This window comes from Felis catus, chromosome F2 (assembly GCF_018350175.1).
Source record: "Felis catus isolate Fca126 chromosome F2, F.catus_Fca126_mat1.0, whole genome shotgun sequence".
In the NCBI taxonomy this organism is placed as follows: domain Eukaryota; kingdom Metazoa; phylum Chordata; class Mammalia; order Carnivora; family Felidae; genus Felis; species Felis catus.
The window spans coordinates 23,327,316-23,355,261 of NC_058385.1; the positions used below are offsets into that span (position 1 = coordinate 23,327,316).

At 36.5% G+C, this 27,946-nt stretch overlaps 1 protein-coding gene, 1 long non-coding RNA gene and 1 other non-coding gene across 19 annotated transcripts in view; 1 reads left to right on the forward strand and 2 right to left on the reverse strand.

Annotated features, from left to right (window-relative positions):
* Positions 1-27,946, reverse strand: part of STAU2 (staufen double-stranded RNA binding protein 2) — a 311,608-nt gene that overhangs the window by 199,610 nt on the left and 84,052 nt on the right. The window lies entirely within an intron of this gene.
* Positions 5,940-13,048, forward strand: LOC109496041. Its single transcript, XR_002151832.3, has 2 exons — positions 5,940-6,089; positions 12,645-13,048. It is a non-coding gene; the product is annotated as an uncharacterized LOC109496041 (long non-coding RNA).
* LOC111558628 lies at positions 9,941-10,047 on the reverse strand. The gene has a single exon (XR_002739710.2). It is a non-coding gene; the product is annotated as a U6 spliceosomal RNA (small nuclear RNA).

Sequence of the window (27,946 nt, forward strand, 5' to 3'; positions counted from 1 at the left end):
TGTATGCATGTGGATACATATGTATATGTATATTATATTGTGTAACTATCAGAGGAGAAATCAGGTTTGCTGTATTTTAACATAAAAAGTAAACTATTCTAGCACTAACAACAGGAAATACCAAGAGTAAATGCCTGACTTGTTTTGTTCTAGTTTCATTCCATCCTCTTACTTAACAATGATTCTTAATATTCTACCCCGCATGGTTTGATTACCTTATATATCACATCTCCCCATATCATGGTGACAATTAAAATTAACCAGAATGCCCTCAATAATGACACCCAGACTGAATTATGGTAGAAATGATGCAGAAAGTCTCCTTGTATGTTAGGCCCAGGTCTCTAAATACCTGTTTCCTTTACTAAAGGAACATTCAGAGTTTATTAACTTTGAAGCTTGATATGTTCTAAGTAGAATTTCTTTTTCTATTTATTTCAAACATTAAGCTCATTCTAGGTAAAGTGCTTTTAACAAGTGATGTACACATTTCTAAAAATTAGTAGATATTTATGAAATCTTAAATTGCTATTCTTAAATGATTTTTCTCAATTAGAATTTTTATTCTAAATGTTTATATTTGCATAGCGATTTGCAATGTTTATATTTGCATAGTGACTGTTATTTAAAAATGAGCCATGAAAACTCACTCATCCAGGCTATTAAAGTTTCAGGGTCAAATGGCTTCTACCCACAGCCTCCCAAATACTTTGCGAAGTGTGATCCCACTCATCAGAATTACCCTCAGTGCCTATTAAAAATGTCCATTCCTGTGCTCCAATCCTGATCTGCTGAATCAGTCTCTGGGGATGAAACAAGAAGCTTCACTTTAACAAGATTCCCTGGTAAATCTTTCATACTAAGAGTCTGAGAACCACTGCTCCACGATATCACCACAGCTCACAATACAGCATACGTGATTTGATTACTTCAAACTCCACGCAAGCAAACGACCACACACATTCCTGTAGCATCATGGTTAGGTTTCCTATATATGTCTCTCACTTAACCTCACAGCGGCCAGGTGAGACAGATGCCCCCATGATCACCATGAGAGCTAACAAATATCCCCAACATGGTTGTGAGCAATCAAACTGAAGTCTATCTAACTTCAGAGCTCAAGACTCAGGAAACTCTTAAGTCATCTCCCAAAAATCTGCTTTATCCTCTTCTATTTTTGTGTTCACATTTGTTTACGAAATTTGTTATGTCCTCGGTAAGCTAAAGAACCTAATACAAGTTCCGTCTAAACCTAAGGTCCACTAGTAGACTTCAGAAGCAATTTACTAAATAGCCACTGAAACAAACAGAGCTCCATAATGAAATCCTAGGTTTTTATGTTATGTCAAGCCAAGCAGGATCAAAAAAGAGACACAATCAAGTAACCATCAAACTGAAAAGTCAGAATAATGAGCATCGAGTGTTACAGTCCTAATGGTCTAAGTTTTTTTTTTTTTTAATTTTTTTTTTCAACGTTTATTTATTTTTGGGACAGAGAGAGACAGAGCATGGACAGGGGAGGGGCAGAGAGAGAGGGAGACAGAATCGGAAACACGCTCCAGGCTCTGAGCCATCAGCCCAGAGCCCGACGCGGGGCTCGAACTCCCGGACAGCGATATCGTGACCTGGCTGAAGTCGGACGCTTAACCAACTGTGCCATCCAGGCGCCCCATGGTCTAAGTTTTATAAAGGCTGCTTGTAAGGCCTTTTCCCCCATGCCTCTTTGCCCTCTGTCTGCTGGAAGTCTTATAAAAACTAAACAAATAAAATTTCAAATAAAATAAAATAAAAGCAAAAATAAATAAAATAATAAAATAAAATAAAATAAAATAAAATAAAAGCTTCCCTTTCTTTAAATCCCAAAAAAGTCTTTAGATTTGGCCTATCTTCAAGACATCACAAGTCAATACAGCAGTAAAGACAGGATGTATATTTGGTTCCTTTGAATTAACACTGTCTGACATTCCTTATAGAGTTTTGGTTTTGATTTTTGAGTTAAGGGAAGATTTTACATTCTTACGTAAGTATTCTTATAAGAATATACATAATTGTATTCGTATACTTCTATTAGACTGTCAGTTATAAGAAGTTTCCATATCATATATCCTTGCCTTCCTGCCTAAAGTTACTTCATTAATGCTCTTTGTAGACTCCTCTTGTATGAGTCTAAACAACTAAAATCCATGTGTCGTCCCCTACCATTCAGTGACTGCTTTTTTTTCTAACATGTCTACTCTCCTAAGTATCATTTTTACAAGGTGAGAAAGACATATTCCAAATAACATGAGAACTTTTAAAAATTGAGAAATAATTGCCTCATTTTATTTGATAGCATTATTCATAAATCTCAACCCAGCTTAAGTGTTCATATCTCCTCTACAGGTTTATGTCCTGAAATACATGAACATGTTATCTTCTCATCTAATAAGGAGAGGCTTTTGATTTCTGTGTTTATTTCTAACATTGACTGAAAGCAGAAATGTCACTTAATCTTTCTATCTCAGTTTACTTATCTGTAAAATATGTGCAGAATCTATGTTTAAAGACCTCTAAGAGCCAAAACTTAGAATTCAAATGACATGTTGATTATTTTGACTCTTTGTATGCATTTTGGCACTGCTAAGCATTCTTTTACTTGCTATAGAAAAATAATAGGTTTTATCATAAAGCCATAAAATAGTCCTTGGCCCACTTTCAAGCTTGTATGTATATAAAATGTCTAGATAGGAGAGGGTTCTTTCTCTATTCACATCTATAAATTTTGAAAATATATCTCTTATGGGATCTAAATGTTAAGTCTTGAGGAATTTCAAAAATTAGGACCTATTAAAAAAGATTCACAGGGCAGCTGAAAATAAGCTTTAAAGGAGGGTAAGGATAGTCTATTCTATTTGTAGAATTATTATAATGATGTCTAAAATGCCTAAGGGAAAATACAGAAAGATATGTACTAAAAACTGGGACAGGATGCCTTGAAGTGATGGAATTACAAATGATGTTCTCTTTCGTAATTTCAATTTTTTTTTAATAATACGGCTGTACTAGATATAAACCAAAAAACAAAAAAAAAAATGTTTAACTGAAATAAGTCTAGTCCCAATCCAAATAAAGGTAAATCTGTGTTCCAAATGTAAATTTGATAAATTAGCAGAGTGACTTGTGGAACACAGAATATAATCCACAAGAGTAAATAACGTGTACTGTGTTACTGATGCTAGTACCACAATAAGACCATGGAAAGCATAGCATGTTATCAAAGAGCCCCATTTTGTAAATACACAATCACCACTCTAAATCCTACACTTGGATCCAGCATAAACCTATTCTTCCCCTTCCCTATATGAATAGTGAGATAAATCATCATCACCATTATCATGATTACAACAAAAATATACAAAGCAGTCAATACGTGTCAGGCACTCTTCCAAGCACTATACATACTAATCTCAGTCACCATAACAACCCCAACTTCATTTTACACATAAGGAAATGAGGAAGAGATATTTCATTTGCCCAAGGCCACCCCCCCAGGCCCAAGTAATCTCACACCAGAGCCCATGATCTTAGCCTCTACACGATGCTGTCTCTGAATGAACTAGATAAAATGAACACCATACACTGCAGAGGTACTAACTATAAACTATGGAGAAGTCCTGCCAGACTTGGCACTTAAGGCAATTTAAGTCAAATTAGACCTCAGAGACCACTGGTCACATTGGTTACCAAAGAGAATTTGGGGAGCACAGTAAGTCCAGGAAACCATGCTGGCTGCAGTCTTACTACTCTCTCTCATTCTTTGTCTCTTCTCTTAACGTTTTTGAAGCTCATGCTTAAAAGCTGATGTTCCATCAGGGAAATGCAAACCAAAACCACAATGACATAGTACTTCACACCCACTAGAATGGCTATAGGCGGGCAGCCGCTGTGGAAAAGTTTGGCAGTTCCTTAAAAATTTAAACAGAATTGCCATTTGACCAAGCAATTTCATTCCTAGATATATATAAACTGAAATTTAGGGGCGCCTGGGTGGCTGAGTCGGTTAAGCATCCGACTTCAGCTCGGGTCATGATCTTGTGGTCCGTTAGTTCGAGCCCCACATCGGGCTGTGTGCTGACAGCTCAGAGTCTGGAGCCTGCTTCAGGTTCTGTGTCTCCCTCTCGAGACCTCTGCCCCTCCCCGACTCATGCTCTGCTTCTGTCTCTTCAAAATAAGTCAACATTAAAAATTTTTTAAAAAAAACTGAAATTTAAAACTGCATTGAAACAGGAACGCCTGGGTAGCTGAGTTGGTTAAGCATCTGACTTCAGCTCAGGTCATGATCTGGCAGTTCCTAAGTGTGAGCCCCACACTGGGTGAGCTCAAGCTCCACTTTGGGTGAGCAAGAGCCCCACTTCGAGTGAGCATGAGCCCCGCTTTGGGTGAACCCCACTCCTCTCTCCCTCTCTCTGCCCCTCGCTCACTTGTGCCCTCTTTGAAAACAAAAACAAAAATGTATACACAAATGTTCACAGCATTATCCATAATAGCCAAAAGGTGGAAATAAACCAAAAGCCCATCAATCAATAGGTCAATTAACTAAATGCAGTATATCCATACAATGGAGTACTATAGAGCCATACAAAGGAATAAGTACTGATACATGGATATAATGTAGACGGACTTTAAAAACATGCTAAATGAAAGCTAGACACAAAAGGCTACATATTGCATAATTCCATATAGATGAAATGTCCAGAATAGGCAGATCCAGAGACCAAAGCAGATTAGTGGTTGCGGGGGCTGCGAAGAGAGAAAAGGGGGAGTAACTGTTAATGGGCATGAGTTTTCTTTTAAGGGTGATGAAATGTCCTGGAATTAGACAGTGGTGGTGGTTGTACAACAGTGTGAATGTACTAATTCATAGCATACAGAATTGTATAATTGAAAATAGTAAAGATGATGTTTACATTATTGTGCATTTTACCTCAATAAAAAAAGTTTTTTTAAAAAATCTTGACTCTCCCTTGCATCCGATCTTCTCAAGAAGAGTCTTCCTAGGTGATTTCACCTACTCCTATTTACAGTCCTGGCAGACTCCCAGAAATGAGCCTATCCAATTGGGGGAGGGCACAAGCAGCATCCCTCCCTTTTGCACTCTTAGAAATTAATGACCTGGTCTTCTTCCTGCCCTTGCTTGGCTGCCAGGGGCTATGTGAATTAAATTAATTTAACAAATATTTATTAAGGGCCTAATTCATGCCAGGGACTGTTTTAATCCCTAGGGATGGTAGACTGCCCTCAGGAGACAATCAACAAATAAAACAGTAGCAACTGATAAGATGGGTTAGAAGAAAAGTAAAGTAAGAGAACAGAGTAGTAAGAGAGCCTTTAGGAAGTGACATTTGAATAAAGAGGTGAATGGAGGGAGAATTCCAGGCATATGAATGCCTGGAGGAAAAAAAATGTTCCAAGCAAATGAGATAGCAAGTGCCAAGGCCCTGCAGAGGTAACATACAGCCATTTTTTAAAAACAGGAAGTGTTCTCCTACCTGGATAGCAATGAGTCAAGGGGCGAGTGGTAGGAAACTAGGTCTGAAAAGTAGCCAGGCAGGTAAGTCAGAATTCGATTCCACATGTGATTGAAGCCATCAGAGAGGGTTTTAAGCAGGGGAGTGACATGGTCTGACTTACTGAATTAAGTCTCTAGCTGCTGTTTGTCCAAAGAGAGGCAGTTGGCAGGCCACTGCATAGTCTGGGTAACTCCTCTCTGAAAACAGGAGGCTGAACCACCTAGAATACAGTAGGATTGCAGGCACTGCTAAAAGTCCACTGAAGGACTGTGGTCCCTATTTCAACATGGGACCAGTCAGCACAGTTGTTTTTCTGTAGCTTCCTGGGTACAAGCGCAGAGTCAGAGGAAATGAACTTAACCAGTTAGTTTTGATAAGCAGTGTTCAAGCTGGGAGGTACTAGAGAACATGAGAATTAAGTAACAAGCGACTGGTGGGAATGAGTGAGAAACTCCAGGGAAACACAGCCCCACGAAATCTGCAGGTTAGCAGTGGCTGCAACCCCCCTGGAGGCTCTGCTCATGTCTTCCGGGAGCACAGGTAACAGTGGGCCGTGCCCCCACCCCAATTCCTGCCATCCCACTGGATAGATGGCTTGTAGCAGAAGCAGCAAGGAGTGCCTCCTGTGAGTGGCTGACAAGCAGAGCAGTTTTGAAATTTTGAAAGTGCTTCCACTTTGTAACTGTACAGAAGGGTCCTTGGAGGAGCAACCTGGAGGGGAGGGGGCCCTCCTTCCACTGTATGCTGCCGCTGTATTCCTCTGGGTACCGCAGCATACCATCTGAGACAGGTAAATAACTGGTACCACACACAGCGATGTGGAAGCTAACAGTAAGGTAGGAGTGATGGCACAGGAATGGGCGTGGGTTCCTCAGGGTAGCATTTCTCAAAGTGTGGGTCCCCCACAAAGACCATCAGAGAAACTTAACAGAAGTCCATGGGGGAAGGAAAGAAAAAAAAAAAAAAAGAGGTTAGAGAGGGAGAGAGCCAAAGCATAAGAGACTCTTAAAAACTGAGAACAAACTGAGGGTTGATGGGGGGTGGGAGGGAGGGGAGGGTGGGGGATGGGTATTGAGAACAGCATCTTTTGGGATGAGCACTGGGTGTTGTATGGAAACCAATTTGACAATAAATTTCATATTAAAAAAACAAACAAACAAACAAACAAAGACCATCAGAGTCCTCCTGGTGGGGTCTAGAACACTGTTACCACCCAGATTCAAGGCTGACTGAATCAGACTCTTTGGTGGAGTCTACATTATTACCAAATAGCCTCAGTGATTTCACGCATGCTAAAGATCCGTGGGTCGTCTCCCCTTCCCATTTGTGAATATGAAGGCTTTGATTCCTGGATACTAACTTGGCCACTCATCTCCCTTACTGAATTCTCTTGATGCTTCTAGTAGGTGTTTAGTTGATTCTCTTGCAATTTTACAAATAAACAATTATATTTTTTCTGCCAAGAAAAGTAATTTTTCCTATTTCTTTCCAAATTTTCTTTTTTTCCCCTGCATTAAGCCACACCCCTTAAAGAATACTAAATAGCAGTTGATAATGGATGCTTTTGTCTTGCTTCTCACTTTACTGGAAATGTGGCTAATATGCCCTTATTAAGCATAAGGCTGGCTACTGGGTTTGGTTGGGATAGGAGGGGAGTGTGTGTATGTGTACATGTATGTGTGTGTGCATCAACAGAGTATATAGTTTATATCATGTTGAAGAAGTATTCAGTATTCATAACATTGTTTTCAAAGTCAAGAATGAATTTTCAGATACCTTTTCAGCCTCTGTGTAGTTAGTAATTTTTACTTTTCATCTCTTAATACAGTGAATTTTATTACCATATTTCTAATAGTGAAATAATTTTGCATTCCTGGAATAATTCCCACGTGGTTGCAGTGGTTATTCTTTCAATAAATTGCCAAATTCTATTTGCCAATATTTCAATTAGGATTTTTCCACTGCTATTTTATAAAGAATATTGGTCTGAAGTTCTAGCCTTTCTTGTTGTGTTTTGTTTTGTCTTAGCTGGCACTGTTGAGCTAGACAGGCTAGTTTTGACTGCCCAAAATAATGTGTTTCCTATTTTTCAAAGGTTCAATAAAATTTCTCTGTGATACCATCTAGGCCAAGTGCTTTTCTTCAGGGTGGTAGGGGGAGGTAATGGTAATTGGCTACTTGACTACTTGTCCTTTCACTTCTATAGCAATGGATCTTTTTTGGCAGTTTATATTTTCCTACAAAATCACCCAGTTTATCCTCATTCTGAAATAGTCTTCCTTGAGTTGAACAAAACAGTCCTTTATGAGAATCGTCATTTCCTAGGCGTCAGGCTTCCCTTACCGTCCAACTACATTCTGCATATTTGTGCTCTCACTCATACTTGCTCACATTGATTAGATTACATATTGGTTCTTCCTAAGAACAAGATCTTGGATTCTGCATGTTTTCTTCTATTAGTCTTCTGTTTTTCTAATTAATCTACTGATGCATTCATGTTCCTCCTTCAGACTTACTTTGTTATTCCTTTTCTAACTTCTTGTGTTGCAGACATGATTAATTTTCATGGTATCTATTAATATAGACACAAGATTAATGAATTTGTCTTCTCATAGGCTTTATGTTGCTTGTACTGCAATGCTTCAAGACAGAAATATACTATACAGTGTTTCCTAAATATTTTTGGTAACGTGAATTATCATGTGTATTCTATGAAACACACCTTGGGATATGCTGTTTTAGGTATTATGCCTTAGTTAAGAGTCTGTGTATTCTACAGGTTACTTTAATCTACTAGAAGATTTTTATCTTGAATGTAATAAAAATTACTTAACATTTTTAAATATAATTAAAAATGTTTATCAAGTATTTTTATAAACTTGGAGTAAATAAACACTGAGAGATGGTGTGGATAGAGGAAGATATCTTTAGATTTTTAGAGCAATTGGATTTAAGCTCCAAAAACTATCTATAAGCACTTTGGGAAAGAGGACTTAGTTTCTCTAAGATTCATCAGTGATATGAAAGATCTTGTCTGTATCAACTTTCTCAACCTTATTCAAGTGGCAAACCAGAAGGAAATTTATTGTGTTTTTCATGAAATATCCTAGTATATCTGTGTATTTTCAGTTAGATATATATGTGTGTGTGCATATGAAGTGCCCTGTGAACTATAAAAACATTAGTAAAATGTTTTAAAGAAATTTCAAGTTTTTAATATGTCTTCACTAAATACTACATGCTAGTAGTCTAGTGGCAGACTCCTAAATTTAAGGAAATTATGGGTGTAGGGGAATCAAATGATTTAAAAAAAAACTTTTTGGAGAAAATTACAGAAAATATGGCTTATTTTTTCTTTGAATTGTAAGAAGATTCTCATTATCTAATTCTATCAATAGATCATCTTTGGTTACGGGTTGTCTGAGAATGTTCTTTGAAAACTAGTGCAAAGAATCTGTCAAGTCCTTTCAACAACAAAATGGTTCCAGAAAATATTTTAAATCCTCTGTTTCCTCATTAACTTAAGCCCCAAAGAACATGCTTTTAAGAAGTTTAAATGAAAAAAAAAACCCACAAATATATCAGATTATATTTTTAGGAGAAGTTTCACACCCTTTTTGAATAAATTGGTTTTTTGGTAATGTCTAGAATAAGAGATTCCAATGGATGATTGTGTGGAATCTTCCAAGAGCTTTAGAAATGGCTCGCTTTGTTACAATGTCCAGCCCAGACATCTATTCCAGTGCCTTTGCTGATCAGAATTCACTATCAACTTTGGATGCTTGCCCACTTCAAATACTCCCAAAAGTAAGGAGACATTACATCAGCGGTGCTGCAGAAAGATTAATGTGCTTTGTTTGGAGATGTAAATGGTAATTATACTTATTGCATACTTCTAGTACTTAGTCTTTTTTACCTGAATCTAAGTAAATCTAGTCGTACATTTGCATAAATAATGTGTAGTTAACAGATATTCATTGGAATATAAAAAACTTAACTTGGCATTTTCCCAGCTAATTGTTTTTACAGCTTGACTTCACTTATGCATTAGCTACATTCATAAAATGGTTTACATAAAGCAAATATTTTCATACTAAATCCCATTTTCCCACTGTTGCCCAATATTAAATCTTGAGTTGTATTTCTGTAAGAAAATGTTGGCTCCGACACATCATAAAATTCATAATTAAACATCTAAGTGCCAAGGAATAGATACACTTAATTACTTATAAACTACATTTTATCCTCTCACCTGCAATTAAAATTAAACATATGGATTAAACAAATGTGTAATCATTTGTTTCATATTCGCACAATCATTTTTTTTAAATGCAGAATTTTGGGTGACTTCCATAGAAGCTGAGAGTGCAAACATAATTTTTTTTTTCTTTAAAAATATGGAACACTTCACGAATTTGCGTGTCATCCTTGCGCAGGGGCCATGCTAATCTTCTCTGTATCGTTCCAATTTTAGTATATGTGCTGCCGAAGCGAGCACGCAAACATAATTTATTAGCTAGAATTGCCACACGGAAATATGCTGTCAGATTCAAGTGATACAAGTAGTCTCAAATTATTGATAATCATCTTTTAAGGATTTTAAAAATACCTTCTGCTATTGGTAATACACTTGACATTTTATTATAATCCATACCAGACAATTAATTGGAATTATACAGATCATTTGGAGCCAATACCATTGTCTGACTCAATACTACTTTTCAAAGAAATGGGGAAAAGGACCTGATCAACTACCTGGATCCTTTTGCAGTATAAAAAGTAACTTTTGCCAAAATAAAAGAGTACCTGGGACTTTTAGAAAACTCTTCTACTTTTTTAACTACAATTACTTTGAGATAATGCTAAGTAATTTAAAGTAATTTATTTTTTTTCCTGCACAAATCCTCTGGGGAATACTATCTGGATTGCAATTATCTATGCTCTCCTTTTCCTGTATTGCTGCAGATAATCTAGGTATGCTTTTTATCAATAAGTCAGTGTGAACTATCTTATTCCAGGATGTACACTAAGCTAAGAACATCAAAACCTCTTTATCTTTGCCTGTGGCAAAATACCTGTACCCGAGGCAAAATCATGGCAACAAGACAATACTGGTAAAAACATGACACTGACAGGCAGTCTGACTACCATGCATGGAAATAGGTTGAGTAATACTTAGTATGACAGGCTAACAGTTCTGACCTCTGATTATGATTCCTTTTAACAATATAAATTAGAGAATGCATTTTACTCACACTGCAAATTCTTTCCAGTGAGCAAAATAGCTCTTAAGAATACTCTTAAATAAGTCTGTCATGATATCCTATTATTCCCAAAAAGCAGATGTTCACATGAGTTAGCACAGCACAGCAGAAAAAGCATAAGCCTGGAAAACATATTAATCCTGGGTTGGAGGGACAGCTCAGTCCTTCACTGGCCGTGTAAACCTGGACAAGTTATACACTGTATCAGATCATAGTAGGAAATCCTGATTGTTTGCCTTCCTTCTTTTTTGGCAACAAATCCATCATCCTTCTTAAACATCCCACAATGTTTCCATGATGCTTCAGCACCTCTCCTGCTTTTTATTATTCCCTGTAAAGAACCTAGGGGCTTTGTTACCAGCTCCTCAAACCTAGGGGCAATGCCACTAGCTCCAGTACTGTCTGCTTGGGAGAGGTCCAGGAAAGGGCCACAGTAACGCTAGCCGATCCCTAGCCTTTCAATTGCCATGCTTGGTGGCATTTGTGGTCAGTGCTTATATCACCCCAGAGAGACCACTTCATGCTCCCTAGGAAAACTAACATTTGGCTCATCAATCATTCAAGAAGCCAACACACTGCAAAAGATCAGGCAGTGTTCAGAAAATACCTTGATAAGTTCAGATATCAAGAAAACCAGTAAGGGGGCCCTGGGTGGCTCAGTCAGTTGAATGTCAGACTCTTGATCTCAGCCCAGGTCATGATCTCCTGGTTTGTGAGTTCAAGCCACACATTAGGCTCTGCCTTGACAGTGGGGAGTTTGCTTGAGATTCTGTCTCTCCTCTCTGCCCTGTGCGCATGTGTGCACATGAGCTCTGCGCCCCCCCCAAAAAAATATTTTTAAAAAAGAAAACCAGTATAAACCAACTAAATAAACCTTTAGATAAATTAAATGTAAAATAATGAGTAATGTTAACTTTAACTTTTTAAATTCTCTTTATGTCTTAAAGGACATTTATTTCAGTTTCAGGTTACGTTCTATCTCTGTAGACTATTTTATGAACTGTCAGTCAACCACAGTGTAGGTGTCTAGTAACTCATTTATCTTTGAAGAAGTGCATCTTGACCAGAGAATGTGAGAATGTCAACAAATAATAAGGAAATAAAGAAAACAAGTGGGTCAAGGTTCTGCCAACTGAGGCCAAGAAAAAGCCTGGGAAATTAATGAATAATAAGCTCCCAGGAAACTCGAACTGCAAAAAGCAATAAGCCAAGATGCGAATAATACCTGAGATAATTACACAGTCCAAACATCACGGCCTAAGATTCTAAACCTGACCCAAAGGTGAAAGAGAATAGTGAGACAGTTGAAGTTGCTTATTTTTATCTCAATGAGAGAGGAGAGATGAGAAAAAGAGAGAGAAAAGTGTGTAAGCAAACAAGGGTGAAAAATACTTGATGATATTAAGATTGTTTTATTACATTACATTAGACTACTGAAACTCAACATAAAGAACTTACTTGGATTTAGGGAAGGTAAGAACACAAGATAGTTTTATTTTTGTTCTAAAATGAGATACGTAGACAACTAGTACGTTCAGTACAGTAAAAAACCTCTTGCTGCCTTTATTGATTTGGAGAAAGCCTTCCATATATTCTTAAAGAAAGGATGTCAAGCAAAATCAAAAAGTCATTCAAACCTAGTGTGTATAAGGCTCCAGAAGTATTTGAGGAAGCAACAAAGAGAATTCCGAAAATTTGAGACCCACGTGGGAGTAAAGTAAGAATGCATCTTGAGCAAATTTTTATTATTCTTTTTGTTATTCTCCTTAAAAAGTCACTCAAGAGAACAAAAGAAAGCCTTGTAAATAAGACTCTACAACCTTATTTGCAGAGGATGACACTTCTTTGAGACAAGAAGACAAATCTGCAATGTAACCTGAGACTGCAAGACCCTGAGAATGCCGAAGCAGGAAGAGTGATCGAGACTGACAAGAGCATGACCATGGTGATCTCTCAGGAAGCAAAATCATTCCGTACATGCATAAGAAATTCTGTCCAGAAACTGAACACTTCAGTGCTGGTGAACTTATGATGAAGTCAACTAAATGAAGAGCTAAACTTATAATCTTAGTTGTCATTTGGCTCTTGTTTTATCAAAATGTAATTCTAATAAAATCAAAATAAGGGTATTCTTTTACTTCCTGAGTCTAAGAAAGGCAGGACCCGCTGCAAATGTCTGTGAATGTTGTATTAGACCATATACTTTCTTTAATAAAGCAAACAGTTTAGAGTAAATGACTCACATATTATTCTGGGAGCAGTGCTCTAGGAAGGCTGTGAAGGGACTGCTTTCTGCTCATGCACGGGGAAAAGGGAGTCTTATTCACTGTAGCCCTCGTGTCTTGTATGTGGCATGATACCTAGCACTTAAAAGGAGTCCAACTCATGGCTGTGAACTGAGAGAGTAATAACAGCTCACATTGAGCTTGCTATATTCCAGTACTGCACAAACAGCAACTCATCGAATTCTCACAGTAGCCCTAAGTGGTAAATACCGCTATTATTCCCATTTTTATAGCTGAGGAAACTGAAGAACAGAGAGGTTACACAACTTGGTGTAGGTGGAGCCAGACTGCAAATGAAGGTAGACTGACTACCAGTACACTGCATTACGACGGCCCTCTCGATGCGAGAGTGAGATTAGGAGGGGGAAGACTGGACCAGCAAGGACCAGGCTCTTAGTTTGCAGGAGCAGGGGGAGTCCAAAATAAAAGGATGGGCAAGATGAAATTCTTTTTAACTCTGTCTCAGATAAAGCAATGTCTGTGAAAAGATAAATTTGATGTTTAAGTCATCTTTATACAATTAAACAAATCCATTAACTATTAAAGTATAAATTTTCATATTTGTTTTACATAAATGTCTAGAATTAATCCAGGTATGCATATTACTTTGGGGATATACTGCCGTAGATGTTAATCACATAGATGTGATTTCATGTTAAAAGGTTGGGGAAATGCTTCATACACAAATAAACATGTTGTGTTAGTTTGTTAAAAAAAAAAAAAAGTAAACAGATGCATGTGGGATCTGACTGGGGAAGGTCTAAGAGTGGATGCACCTAGTTACAGTTGGCTCCAGGTACTTTTCAATGTTTGGCATGACCAATGACCTTGAGGCAGCTGCACGATATACTGAGGACAGACTAAATCTATAGTGTTCATCCTTGGCTACACAGTAAAATCAGCTGACTTACACAAATCTGTGTGAAAAAGACTGTTAAATCAATAGAAAAATAAGCAAAAATTATAACTTCACAACTCACAGAAAAAATGACTCATATATATAAGAGAAGATGATCAACTTGATTCATAAAGAAATACAAATTAAAATGCCAAAAAGGTATTATTTTTCACCTAATTATGTTGCCAAAAAGCCCCAAAAGATTCAAAATAGCTCCATCTCTAGTCTGGATTATCATAATAACCTCCTAACTGTTCTCTTAGCACCAAAGTGAGCCTTTCAAAATGTAAGTCTGATCATGTTTCTGTTTTGCTCAAAACTGCAATGCTTCTACATCTCATCCAGAATAAAAGACAACATCCTTCCATCGGCCTAATACAGCTTTACACAGGTCTGGCTCCACACCGTATCAATGACTTCAATCACACCATTCAACACTTATTCCACTCCAACCACACTGGCCTCCTTCCTGCTCCTCAAACTCACCAGACATGTTTCCACTTAGGGACTTTGCAGTGGCTAATCTCTTGCCTCTCCCACAGCATTCTCAAAACTCACTTGCTCTCCTTAGAGTCTTGCTCAAATCTCACCTTTTCAATAAGATCTCCCTATTTACAACTGTAATCTTCATCCTTTTTCTTCTACTCTACTTTCCATTTGTCCACAGTACTTCTTACTTTTGAATCTACTACAAAACATTTATTATATTTATTTTTAATGTATATTTATTTTGAGAGAGAGAGAGAGAAGTATGAGTGAGGGAAGGGCAGAGAGAAAGGGAGACAGAGAATCCCAAGCAGGCTCCGTGCTGTCAGCACAGAGCCCAATGCAGGGCTCAATCTCATGAACCGTGAGATCATGACCTGAGCTGAAATCAAGAGTCAGATGTTTAACTGACGGAGCTACCCAGGCACGCCTGTATTTATTTTTTATTATCCATCTCACCCAACTAGAATGTAAGTTTCATCAGAGTAAAAATGTCTATTTTATTTATTGATGTATCTGAAGTACCTATAAGAATGTCTCACACATGGCTAAATGTATGTGCAAAGACTCCAATATTTATAACAGCACTATCAACAATAGCTAAATTATGGAAAGAGCCCAAACTGATGAATGGATAAAGAAGATGTGGTGTATACACACACACACACACACACACACACACACACACACACACACACGTGCGCGTGTGCTGGAATATTACTTGGCGACCAAAAAGAATGAAATCTTGCCATGTGCAACAAGGTGGATGGAACTAGAGTATATTTATGCAAAGTGAAATAAATCAATCAGATATAAAACAAATACCATATGACTTCACTCATATGGAGCATTTAAGACAAAACAGATGAACAGATGAACACTGGGGAACGGAAGGAAAAATAAGATAAAACAAGAGAGAGAGGCAAACCATAAAACTCTTAACTATAGAGAAACACTAAGGGTTGCTGGAAGGCGGGGGAAATGGGCTAAATAGGTGATGGGCATTAATGAGGGCACTTGTTGGGATGAGCACTAGGTGTTATATGTAAGTAATAAATCACTAAATTCTGCTCCTGAAACCAATACTATACTATATGTTAACTAACTTGAATTTAAATAAAATCTTGGATAGATAGATAGATAGATAGATAGATAGATAGATAGATAGATAGATTTGTGCAAAGATATATACTGCAACATTGTTACAGAAAAACATTAGAGACAACTAAATGTCCATGAATACAGAATTGGTTAAATAAATTATAGAATAAGTTAGACAGGGAAATATTAAACAGTTCTTAAAGTAAGCTGCTATCCTGTTTTCAGGATGACTAAATTCTAATTAGACCAATCCTTTATGGGACACTATAAATTCTCAGCAAAATACAAAAAAACAATCATCCGAAGGCACTGAAGAGTAAACAAAACAGGCAGATACTGGGGTGTGTGGGGGGGGGAGGGCAGTGGGAATAACACTGGAAAAAGGAACAGCACAGAATGAGTTTCTCTCTCTTTTTTTTTTTTAACAGCTTAAACTTTAGGGAGGGTCCAGTCTGTTCCATATGGAGCAGCTAAAGTGCCAACAGAAAAGCCTTACTAGCCTGAAGGCCCAGAGATAAGGTTCAAAGCAACCAAGGTCAATAGGAAATGAAGGAGAAAATCTTAGAAATAACAGATCTAGAAAGGAAGAGCCCCAAATTCTGTGTATAAAACTCTGCCCAAATCTCTACCTGATGTTTGAACTACACAGGCATAGGACAGACTCTAAACAACACAGGTAAGAGATAAAAATTTGAGCAAATATATATATATATATATTTTTTTTACATATTTACATATACATACACACACACACACACACACACACACACACACACACACTTTGTTGGTAGGCTTCAGCCAAATTAACTGCCTGCTTAAAAAACTGTTCGCTATACTTCAGACGGACATCACAAAATCCAGTTTCTAGCCAATTTACAATGTCAAGAATACAATCCAAAATTACTAAATATATGAAGAAGTAGGAAAAAAAATGATCCATTCTCATGATAAAAGACAATCAACAGAAGCAACCCTGAAATGACCCAGATGTTAGAATTAGCAAACAGCTACACTGTGCTCAAAAATATAAAAGAATATATGCTCTTAATGAATAAATGTACGGGAAATCTTATCAGAGGACAGAAACTACAAAATGAAAGGCTAAATGGAAATTCTAGCCATATATATGGCTAGAGCCAACTAAATATATTCCAATTTTAATTTCACTAGCTAGGCATAATAACAGAGAGAGGATGACAAAGGAGTCAAGGTTAATCAATAGAAATTATACAAACCAAAGAACAGAGACGGAAAAAGATTGAAAAAAATGAATGGAGCCTTAGGCACCTGTGAGATAATATTAAAATGTCTAACAGATGGAGAGAAGTGAAAAAAAAGAAGGCAGAAAAATATTAAAAGACATAAAGGCTAAAAAAAATCTTTTGGTTAAAGACATGCTTACAAAGTCAATAAGTTCAGTGAGCTACGTTACTATAAAGGAAACCACAAAGGCACATTATACTTGAACTGCTAAAAGCCAAAATGACATTGCATGAAGGGAACAAAAATTCCAATAATGGTTGACTTCCCTTTTTTTGGTGAGTTAAGGTATTTATTTATATTTACTTATTTATTAAATGGCTGACCTCTCATGAGAAAAAAAAAAAAAGAGGCCATAAGACCTAAGACATATTATGACACTGGAAAATCTTTAAAGTGCTGTAAGTAAAAAAACCTGAAAACTTATAATTCTATATTCATTGAAAATATCCTTCAAAAATGAAGGCAAAATAAAGATATTTTCGGTTAATGAAAATTAAAAGAATCCATTACCAGCAGACTTGTACTACCAGAAATTCTAAAGGATGTTTGGGCTGAAGGGAAGTAAAGCTAGATGGAAACCTACCTCTTCAGATAGGAACAGATGTATGAGGTATGGTAAATTTGTGAATATTTATGAAAGACTATTTTTTCCTTTATTTTCTTTAAGACATATAGACTAAGCCAAAATTATGACATTATGAGGTTCATAATGTATGTAAACAAATGACAACTACAGTATAACAGATGTGCTGAGGCATTAAATAGACCTATATTGTTATAGGTTCCTGAATTTTCATACTGAAGTTAGAAAAGATGATGTAGCTCTTTATATACTAATATGGAATGATCTATGGGGTACCTGGGTGGCTCAGTCGGTTAAGTGTCTGACTCTTGGTTTCAGCCCAGGTCATGTTCTCATGGTTCGTGGGTTCCAGCCCCACATCTGGCTTTGTGCTGACAGTGGAGACTGCTTTGGATTCTGTCTCCCTCTCTCTACTCCTTCCCCACCTGCACTCTCTCTCTCTCAAAATTAAACATTAAAAAAAATTTTTTTAATACAGAATGATCTTTTAAGGCATATTTCAAATTTAAAAAAGAGATTGAGGGTGCCTGGGTAGCTCAGTCAGTTAAGTATCCAACTCTTGATTTCAGCTCAGGTCATGATCTCACAATTCGTGGGTTCAAGCTCCACAATGGGCTCCATGCTGGCAGTGGGGAGCCTGCTTGGGATTCCCTCTCTCCCTCTCACCCCCCACTCTCTCTCTCTCTCTGTGCTTGCTCTGTGCTTCCCTCCCTCCTCTCTCTCTCTGTGCTTCCCTCCCCTGCTTGCTCTCACTCTCTCTCTAAAATAAATAAAAACTTAAAAAAAAAAAGAGAGAGATTAAGGAGACTATTACAGAATGATACTTAAAGTACATACAGCTAGAGAATATCCTAAAAGGATACACATGAAACTAGCAAGGGCAGAATAGGTACTGGAATGCAGGGGTGGCATAACATTCAAGTTTTTAAAATTGTGTACTATATGGAATATAAATATATAGAGAGAATAGAATATATATAGAATATAGAATATAAGTTGTGTTTCCATCTCTCTCTGCCCCTCCCCCCTCCCTCTCTCTCTCTCTCTCTCTCTCTCTCTCTCTCTCTTTCTCTCAAAAATAAACATTAAAAAATAATAATAAATAAAAAGAAAAGAAAAAGATTCTCCTCTTTTTTTCAAGTAACAGCTATTCTATCCCAAGGGAGAATAGTATTGCAGGTACTGATATTTTAATCACTTTTTGATTAATTAAGCCAACTACATACAGTAAAAATACTACTTGAGTCCTTTGAAATACTATTTTTAAAAAAGATTTAGTCCATCAGAGTAGCTTCAAATATAATTGCAATTTTGTGAATTTAAATCTAAGTTAGTTAACATATAGTGTAATAATGGCTTCAGGAGTAGAATTTAGTGATTCATCACTTACATATAACACCCAGTGCTCATCCCAACAAGTTCCCTCCTTATTGCTAATCACCCATTTAGCCCATCACTGCACCTGCCCCCTCCAGCAGCCCTCAGTTTGTTCTCTGTATAAGAGTCTCTTATGGTTTGCATACCTCTCTATTTTTATCTTATTTTCACTGGAAGTTTAACACAGTTACATCCACTAAAATTCTAGACTTAGTATTTTTCAAAGTATTCTTAAACATCTCATAGCTTATTTATTTTAAAAACTCTTCATTTGGGTACCTGTGACACTCCTGGGCAAATGGAATGAAATTAACCACCTCTGAGAACACAAAAAGTATTTGTTGAACATACAAATGATTTCCATAAGAAAATACCACAATATGTTGTTTAATTCCTAAAAGTTGATATAAATTTTAACTGTTATTCTGGTGCAAAAAAAAAAAAAAGTAGAATTTCAAACTCTTTTTACATAAAGTTCAAGCGATATTATTTACAATGTATCCATCTTGGTGTTACAGTTTAATATAGAAAATCTTTTCTATGTGATGACATGAATTTTACTATTTCCTGTAGGTTTTGGATTCCTCTGAGTTTTAAATCCACTTACCAATCTACTTTAATACTGTATTTTAATCAATTTATCTTTATACCTACACCAACAAAGGAGTAAGACCACAATTAGTGAATACTCAGAAATTCTTTAATCATGGACACTGTGAATAATGTTTCTATGCTCTCCCTCTTTGAAGGGAGGATATGATCCTAGTTTCATCTGTAATAACAAGGAGAATTTATTATGAAAAAATCTGTGAAAGCAATAAGATGCTAAAATGAAAACTATGGAAGCCTAGGTACATTCAGCTAGTTTTCTTCCTCATAAGTGAAGTGTTAATAGTGAGGGATTAATGAGCCATTCCTAGTACCTATTCTCTACAACCTCAGATGACTCAGGATGAAAATAAATTTCTGTATCACAAATGAAACTAAATATTGTATTGAAAAGGACATGTTGAAGCACGTTAGCGGTATTTACATATCTCAAGCTACTTCTTAACTTCATATTTTACATAACTTAGAACAAGGCATACATTACTTTTACTTCTAACAAACCATAAAATTTATAAAAAGAAATAAATTCATCTGTAAAACCATTCCTATATTTGGAAACAAAAAAATGAAATGAATTGTCTTAAGAGACAAGAAGAGGGCTACTGAACAGAATATATAATAGAATCTTAAAATTAAACTAGTAGCAACATTCAAATCAAAGAGGTGAAGTAGTCTATTCACTCTAGTTGTGTTGGGGAAAAAAATCAATTACTGATTCTTTGGGTCAGCTAAATCCAATAAGGGTACTATTCTGCTGCTTATATGATCATTTGAAATCATTATTTAAAAAAAAAAAACTTTAATCAAAGTCAACTTCAAATATAAAAGTTTTCCCCACAAATCAAGTATATGGAGAAAACATACAATTATTCCAAATTTCTGATTATTCTACAAATGCTCCTCAAATCCATGTGCTTCCTGTCACAATATAGGACACTATATACTGTTTTACTGATCAAATGCAAAAAGGAAGGAAATTAATTGAAATTGAAATAAAACATGTATCTTATAGCAGAGAAAAGAAATGAAGAAGAGAACCAGCAGGGAAAAATTAATGGAAATTGTTAGAAAATATTTATTTAGAGAATGGGATATACATAAAACAGTTCCCTGTATTTCATATATTCAAACTTATAAAATAACACCATAAACTCTATTACCCATTAATCTAGACCAAGGTCTGCAAACTTGTTCTAAAAAGAGCCAGATAGTAAATATTTCAGACTTTGCAGGCCATACGGTTTCTGTCACACCTACTCAACACTGCTGTTATAGTGTGAAAGGAGCCATAGACAGTACATAAATGAAGGAGTATGGCTGTACTCCAGTAAAACTTTATTTATGGTTACTGAAATCTAAATTTCATATAATTTTCACACATCACAAGATATTATTATTCTGTTGATTTGTTTCAATGATTTTTAAAAGTAGAATCTTAGATTGTGGAATATACAAAAACAGGCAGCAGGTTGGATTTGGCCCCAGGAGCTGTAGTGTGCCAACCCTTGATCTAGAGGTATAGGAAAAGTGCTTATTAGTAATACTTTCTAAATGCTCTTTTTAATAGAATATAAATAATGTCACATTTTTACTATACCATTATTTTTGCAATATACTAAGTTCTAAAATAGCATTATCTGCCAAAATAATGACTGAACCAAAGCTAAGAAAGCTAAAATGAAGTATTCTTAATATTTCAAAGCCACAAAAAAGAGGTTTTAAAGAGACGGTGAAGTGTTATTTCGTTACACATTCATGGGTCACAAATTTCACATAGATTCTGTATAAGATTTGTCCCTTGAACTATACAGGATTATTACCTATATTTATGCCAAACTATGAATTTCATTCACCCCACATATAAGATAGTATTAAAATTTGGCCACAAGAATACTGGCAGTTTCATACTTCCTGATGTTCTATGTGTAACACTAAAATGTCTTAGAAAAATCATAGGACACAGTCAAGGAAATTGTGTTATGGTAACTTACTTTTTTTTAATTTTTTTTTTTTTTTTTTTTTTTTACTTTAGAGAGAAAGAGGCAGAAAGAGACAGAGGCGTGAGTAGGGGAGGGGCAGAATGAGAGGGAGACACAGAATCCCAAGCAGGCTCCAGGCTCTGAGCTGTCAGCACAGAGCCAGACACAGGGTTCGAACTCACAAACTGCGAGATCATGACCTGAGCCAAAGTCTGACACTTAACCAGGCGCCCCTATGGTAACTTACTTTTAGCTAATTGTTAAGATCTTGAGCAAATCACAAAGCTAGCGTTCCCTAAAGTCTGTTCTGTATCCACAGACGATTCATTAACTTAACAGGATCCATGGCCAAACAACTTTGGGAAATGATACACATTATACACATTTCTAGGACAGATCATGAGTTCTTGGAGAAGTCCTACAGTAAATAAATCCTTTGATCTGATTTAGTGCTCTCAAAGCTCACTCAATTACTTTGTTTGAGCAGTACTTCCTTATTAACGTCCCCTAGGTTCTAAATTTTAAAACTATGAGACTATTTCTAAGTAGTAATTCTGTGAAAGCTGTTCAAATACTAAATTCAGGTTTACAAATCTGAACTGTCTAAAAACAAAATCAGAACCATCTGCTCCCAGAATAATCTGACCTTCCTCTTTCAGAGTACTTAGATTGAAATCATCTTTCTAACCTTCTAGATTCAATTCCTTAAGTGGGAGACAGAATCATTCTCTACCACCCTTATTTCTTCAACCTAGCAACGTGCTTGGATCATTAAACGTTTTCCTTTTCCTTTTGTTTTTATTCTAATGCAATTGTCTCCGACTTGATCTATCCATAACCACTTTTACCCTTCTATTGCTTCTCAATGCACAAGTGGCCACATTTCCTCCTCCTTAAAATCTGCATCTCCTACTGGTCTTTAGGAGAGCCCTGGAGGATCTAACCTTTGCCTACCCTCTCCAGCTTAGCATCATTGCTCCTCTTTGTTTTACATACTACAGCCACACAAAGCTAGTACAGATAACACTAAGTGGTACAGAGGAAAAAGCAGGGCAAGAAACTAGGAATGTCAGAGTGAGGAGGTGGGGTGCATTTTTAACTAGAGTGGCATAAAAGGGGCATGACTGAAAAGATTTCAACAGACTTTAATAAAGAGGGAATAAAAAATAAATATAACTCTAAAATATGAGTATGGATGACTCATTTGGAAAATATGGCCAAGGTGGCTGGAGCAGAGTTGGCATGGTGGGGACAGTAGATGAAATCAGAGAGGTAATGAGAGGCCTGGTAGAGCAGGGACTTGTGGGGCACTGATTATGCAGTCAGCTCCTGCATTTACCTCTCTAATTTAGATCTCTCCTCTGAGGTCCAGTCTTCTATGTCAAACTCACACTTGACAGCTCCTTTGGATGCCTTACGTGTTTATGCTGAAGTCCTAATTCCCACTCCAAGTCTGTCTTCTCCATTCCTCCACATCTCAGTAAATGGCAGTTATCTCTACCTATTGGTAAAAGCCAGACACCTGAAAACTCCTCCATGTAGACAGAAAATTCTAATGAAACATTCTCCATATGAGGTAACTATATCCTTTGTGTCTTAAACTTGGTGAAGAGCCTAATCCTGTGTACGTAGTACTCCAATGAATACTGCTTCCCATGTATATATTACACACACAAAGAAAAGAAATCACTTGCATCTGATTCCCACGTCAGGGAATTAACATTCCTAGGGTGCCAGAGGATGGGTGATGTAGAACATTATGTCTGGATGTCCTCCTAAATGTCAAATGTCCACTGAAGACAAATGGTACATGTGTCTAGGGTTTAACCCTAACAGTAGCTTCAGGCTAGGAGGCTGCAGACAGAGAGGAAGAGGTCCCTACAGCCTTTGATAGTGTAAGTCTAAAAGTGGGAAATCCAGTGAACCCCACACCAAGCAGGATCAATGTCCCAAATAGCTTTCTTTTTATACTCTCTAAAAAGAAATGGTAGCTACAGACACTAAACTACTACCATGTTTGAAAACTTGTGAAACCTCTGTAACGTCCCCGTGTTTGTTATTTGTGCTACTGCCTGTTATTTCATGATGACTAGCAACAAACTCCACAACAAAAATAACAATACATTATGGTGTATTACTTCAGTGGAATACCATGCAAGTATATTTAGTTACAGGAAAATTCTTGTGATACATTTTTAAAGTGAAAGGGGAATAGTAGTAGTAGTATTTGGGGAGATAAGACTGTAGACAATTCTTTAAACCAAAGGTTTGTATGTGCTTGTCCTAGAAAGTAGGAAGAAAGTGAACAGCTAAGAAGGCAAAATGCAAAACTGGACACAGATTTTGCAGTATTCATTTTATTATACTTCCTATAATTTTTTTTTTTTCAGTAAACACAGATTCTGACACTTCTCTTTTCCACTTTTGGTAGTCCGGATTCAAAAATCTTTTGTGAAATTTTTTCCATCAATAAAATGCAAATATAGGGGTGCCTTGGTGGCTCAGTCAGTTGAGCGTCTGACTATTGATTTTAGCTCAAGTCATGATTCCAGGGCTGTGGGATTGAGACCCACATCAGGCTCCACACTAAACATGGAGCCTGCTTAAGATTCTCTGTCCCTCTCCCTCTGCCCCTTTCCTCCACTCATGCATTCTCTCTCTCTCTACAACAATAAATGAAATAAATAAATAGGTAAATAATCTCACTCTTTAAAATTTTTTTAAACTGATCTCTTTACTGAAATATCAAATTAACTATAAACAATGTTTTTCTCTTAAAATCTAACCAAAATTTATACACATAAGAGGAAATAAGGATGGTCCTAGGACAAAACAGAACAGAAATAATTCTCCCCATTCCTACTGCTAAGTACAACTAAATTTCAGGTCATTTATGTATAATAAACATAAGAGGGGTGCCTGGGTGGCTCAGTCAGTTAAGCGTCCTAACTTTGGCTCAGGTCATGATCTCGCAGTTTTTGAGTTCAAGCCCCGCATCGGGCTATCTGCTGACAGCTCAGAGGCTGGAGCCTGCTTTGGAGTCTGTCTCTCCCTCTCTCTGCACCTCCCACTCATGCTCTGTCTCTGTCTCTCTCAGAGATAAATAAACATTGAAAAAAAAATTAGAAAAAAAAAAAGCAACATAAGAAAATTTTGCAAGTTGGAAAGAGACTAGCTAGAGAACTTAAGACCAAAGGAACAACAGAGTGGTGAGTTCCCTGTGATTTCTCTTGACCTATTATATCCTGAGCTGGGTGCTATAGAAGCCAGCAGCCTGAAAGCATCAATGTGTGCAGATAAAACAAACAAACAAACAAAAAAGAAAACAAGGCAAGTTTATTCTCTTTAGCAAAAGGACCAGGAAAAGAGAAATTATGCAGGACAGAAAACTTCCATGCAATAACTGCCCTACCCCAACAATACATCCCAAAAAAAGCTGCAACTCCATCTGGATTTCTGTCAACAAAAGTTAAGTAAGGAGCCTAGACTCCCATCTTCCCCCAGCTATAATGAAAAGTTCCTTTCCCCTGGTAGAGTGGTGTCAGAGAAGGTCAAGTGAAGCTGCAAGCTGTCAATAAGGCAAAGTGCAGAACCTGAATTTCCACCCAGACCTAGCATTAACATGATAGATTCCTCATTCTCCTGTTGTTGCAGTATCAGAAGAAGCCTATAAAAATAAGATCCACAGATTCATAATATCCACAGTGTCTAGATTCTATTAAAATCATTCATCATACCAAGAACCAGGAAAATCTCAACTTTAATGAGAAAAGACAATCACCAGTTACCAAATCAAGATGATACAGATGGAATTATCTGACAAATATTTTACAGTAGCCATCATAAAAATACTTCAATAAACAATTACAAATGCACTTGAAACAAATGAAAAAGTAGAAAGTCTCAGCAAAGAAACAGGTAGTCTTAGAAAAAATAATCAAATGGAAATTTTAGAACTAAAAAAATACAATAACCAAAATGAAATATTCACTGGATGGGCTCAACAGCAGAATATAGATGAAAGAGATAAGAATCAATGAATGTGAAAATAGAACAATATGAATTCTCCAATATGAATAATAGAGAGACAATATGCAGGGGGAAAAGGATGAACAAAATCTCAGAGAACTACAGGGCTATCACAAAAGATCTAACATTTGTGTAATTGCTGTCTCAGAAGAAGAGAAAAAATCATATAAGGCTGAAAATAATCCCCCCAAAATAATGGCTGAAAATTTATCATATTTGTCAAAAGTTATATAAATTTAAATCCCAAATAGGATACGCCCAAAGAAATTCACACCAAGAGAAATTCTTGAAATCGAAAGTCAAAAAAAATCTTGAAAGCCACAAGAGAGAAATGACACCTTACCATATCTTACTGATAAAGGAAAAGTAATTTGAATGACAATGGATATCACATCAGACACCATGAAGGCCAGAAGAAAATGACATAACATTTATCCTGTGCTCGGAAAAAAAAAATGTCAATAAAAAATTCTATACCAATAAACTTATCCTTCAGAAATGAAGGTATTTTCAGAGAAAAGAAAACTAGAAGACTGTGTTGCCAGTGGACCTACTCTAAAAGAACAGAAACAAAGTTCTTGAAATGAAAAAAAAAAGGATCTTGGAACATCTGAAAGGAAAATAGAATGATGGAAAACTATGGGCACACAGGAAATTTTATTTTGCCTCTTGTGGTTTCTACATTATATTTGATATCTGAAGCAAAAATCATAACATTGGCTGATAGGGCTTTCAAAGTATGTAGAGAAAATATTTAAGACAATAACATAATGAAAGAGGATAAAGGACTTAAAGGGAGGTTAAGGTCTCTAACATTACTCGTACTGACAAAATGTAAACACCAACAGACTAATAGATTATATATGTATAATATAATACCTAGAGCAAGTGTTTGCTTTTTTAAAGAGATATACCCTGAAAGCCTCAATAAGTCAAAATGGAGTTCTAAAAAAAATACAATTAACCCACAAAAAGGTAGGAAAAGAAGACAAAGGAAAAACAGAAATAAGTGAAATAAAATTAAATAAAAAATAAAATGGTAGACTGAAGCCCTAATGCACTAATAATTATATTAAATGTAAACGGTCAAAATATTCCAACTAAAAGATAGAGACTGGCAAAGTGAACTTGAAAACATGACCCACATATATGCTGTCTATAAAAACTCACATACGGGAGCCTGGGTGACTCAGTCGATTAAGCATCCGACTTTGGCTCAGGTCATGATCTTGTAGTTCATAGTTCAAGCCCCACTTTGGGCTCTGTGCTGACAGCTCAGAGCCTGGAGCCTGCTTCAGATTCTGTGTCTCCCTCTCTCTGTGCGCCCCTCTGCCCCCCGCCCCCGTTCATGCTCTGTCTCTCTCTCTCAAAAATAAACATAAAAAAAAAAAACATAAAATATAAGATTATAAGTAGAGAGTAAAAGGATGGAAAAATGTACAATTTAAGCATTAATCAAAATAAAGCAGTATTGGCTATTTTAATATCAGACAGGGTAGATTCAGGAGCAAAGAAAATTAGCAAAAACAAAAAGGAACATAAACATAAGGATAAAAAGGTCAATCCACCAAGGCAACATAGCAATCCTAAATGAGATTCCACCTAACAGAGCTGCAAAATATGTAAAGCAAAACTGACAGAATTGAAAGAGAAATAGGCAAATCCACAATTTTATTTGGAGACTTCAATATACTTCTCACAACTCACAGAACAACCAGACAGAAAATCAGCAAAGATGTAGACAAACTTAACAACACTATTTACTAACAGAACCCAATCAATATTTATAAAACACTGTACCAACAATGGCAGAATACATACTCCTTTCAAGCACCCATGGAACATATACCAAGACAGACCATATCTTGAGCCATAAAACCAATCACAACAAATTTAAATGAAGTGAAAGCACACAGTGTGTTCTCTGACCACAATGGAATCAGACTAAATATGAACAACAGGGGGCCCCTAGGTGGCTCAGTTGGTTAAGCATCCAACTCTTCATTTCGGCTCAGGTCGTAATCTCATGATTCATGGGATCAAGCCTCACACCAGGCTATGTGCTGACAGTGCGGAGCCTGCTTGGAATTCTCTTTCCCTCTCTCTCTCTGCCCCTCCCCCACTCATGTGCACACTCAATCTCTCTCAAAATAAACATTAAAAATAAATAAATAATAATAATAATAAACATGAACAGAAATTAATGGAAAAATCTCCAAACACTTGGAAGGTAGACAATATACTTCTAAAATAATGCATAGGTGAAGAAAGAAATAACAAGGGAAATTTTTTAAATACACTGAACTGAATGAAAATTAAATATATAAAATTTGTGAGCTGAAACTAAAGCAGTGCCTATTTATGTTCATGTAAAAACTATGCAAATGTTCATACAGTTTTTACATGAACATAAATTTTCATTTCTCTGGGAGAGATGCTCAAGAGTGTGATAGCCAGGTCACATAGTAAATGTATGTTTAGTTTTATAGGAAACTGCCAAACCATTTTCCAGAGTAGCTGAGC